Source organism: Meriones unguiculatus, chromosome 16, assembly GCF_030254825.1.
Source record: "Meriones unguiculatus strain TT.TT164.6M chromosome 16, Bangor_MerUng_6.1, whole genome shotgun sequence".
Taxonomy (NCBI): Eukaryota; Metazoa; Chordata; class Mammalia; order Rodentia; family Muridae; genus Meriones; species Meriones unguiculatus.
The window spans coordinates 24,166,236-24,168,121 of record NC_083363.1 but is presented as its reverse complement, the minus strand read 5'-3'; positions in this window follow the sequence as shown (position 1 = coordinate 24,168,121).

Below are 1,886 nucleotides of genomic sequence, written 5' to 3'. Positions count from 1 at the left end.
TCATTACCCTTGCTAGCTAGGAGAAAAAGTTACAGTGCACAGGGCTGGGCGGCTTACTATAGTGAGTGCTGATTGGCTCTCTGAATATATTCAATGGATCAGAGATAGAGTGTTAAGTCCAGAGGTCAGGGAGACATTATCACCTTACTTGGCTCTGAGAGAAAGTGCATGGAGGCTATTATTATTGTGTCATTTCTGTCCATTCAGTCAAAGGTGAGACTCAGGGTTTACCCAAAAGAACTGGTTCCGTCTGCTCAAAGACCAAAAAACCCCCCAAAACCAAAGGGACTCACTCCATCAGAGTTCCTAACACGTTCCCAGGTGGGGCCTACTTATTATTCACTGTGCAGAGAATCTCGCTGCTTTTGTGCCTACCCTGAATCACCAACCAGGCTATTACTCTATTTTTCTTCCTGCCTGCATGTTCTGAAACTGTGGTGTTGTGGACAAAAGTTAGTGAGTCACAATCCTCAGAAAATTAATGGATGCCAGCAGGGTGAGCAGTTGGGAGGAGGGCTGGGGAGGGATACAAATTAATGAGAAATTTATCTTTACCTTTTTTTTTTTTTTTGAGACAGGGTCTCATGTAATCCAGACTAGCCAAGGATGACCTTGAAATCATAATCTTTCTGCCCAGCTGTGGGGGGGGGGGGGGCACATGTATATATCACTATGTTAATATAAGAATTAATTTTTCTTAGGTTTTCACCTAATACGTGATTTATCTATCCCATTTTTATATAACAGACATTGTTTCAAAAATAGTTTAAAGAAAATTGTCTTTAAGATACATAGGTAAACAATATTTTAAAAGAAATTCTGCCTATCATTTTTAAAAGTAAAATTAGCTATTTAAAAAATATGGATAATTTCCTGGGTTATAACTAGATTTGTTTCATTTTGAGATAGTCTCATACTGTAGCATGGGTGGCCTGGAACTCATTATATATCTTAGGCTGGTCTCAGAGTTGAGCTTCCTGAGGTCTGGGGTTACTTGTGTGAGCCACTATACCTGGCTACGATAAATACATATATTTAGCTACTGCTTCCCAGTTTGAGGGAAGGTGTTCGGTGTAACTTGAGGTGGTGAAGTAGGAAAACAAGCTCCAAGAAGCTAGTCCTGAGAGAAAATGTCCTTACGGGGTTCTGAGCACACTCCTGTGCCTTCCCAGTGCCTCACTCTCAAGTCCCACCGGATCTGGGGTGGCTTGTTAAGGATCTGGGTGCGGAGAGAAATCAGCGCGAGGGTAATCGGCTTCAGAACCCATCCAACAATCTAGATGAGAAACTGTGTCAGGGAAATTAGTAAAAGCAAATTTGCCTCAGGTCAACCGCTGGAAAGCGGAAGCTACCTCGCACTTGGCTGGTAGCTCTAGAGCGTGCCAAGTCACAACCTATACTTTTCAGCCAAACTCTCAGCTTTAGCAGACTGCCTGGGGCCGGGCAATGGTAGAGCAAACCCTTAATCCCAGCACTTGGCAGGCAGAGGCAGGTGTACATCTATGAGTCCGAGGCCAGCCTGGTCTACAGAGAGAGTTCTAGGGGTTCCAGGGCTACACAGAGAAAGTCTGTTTCGAAATAAAAAAAAAAAAAAAAGACTGTGAAGCAGGTCGCTTATCAAGGCCTTCAGAGATAAGGAACTGCTCTGCAGGAAGCGATTGGAGTCAAAGGTGAGCGCCCCGAGTGCGTCTGGAGAATAACTTGCACTCCGGCCCTGCAGGGGCCGCGTTGGTCACTGACAGCTTCCAGAGGGCATCTGGCTCGGGCCACGTGGCCCAGGCGGCGAGCCAGGGGCAGCCCTGGGGGCGGGGCGTGAGGAGGCGCGCCGGGCAGAGTGCGCCTGCGCGGGTGGGCGGGGCGGGGGCAGGGTGCAAGGCGGGTCCACC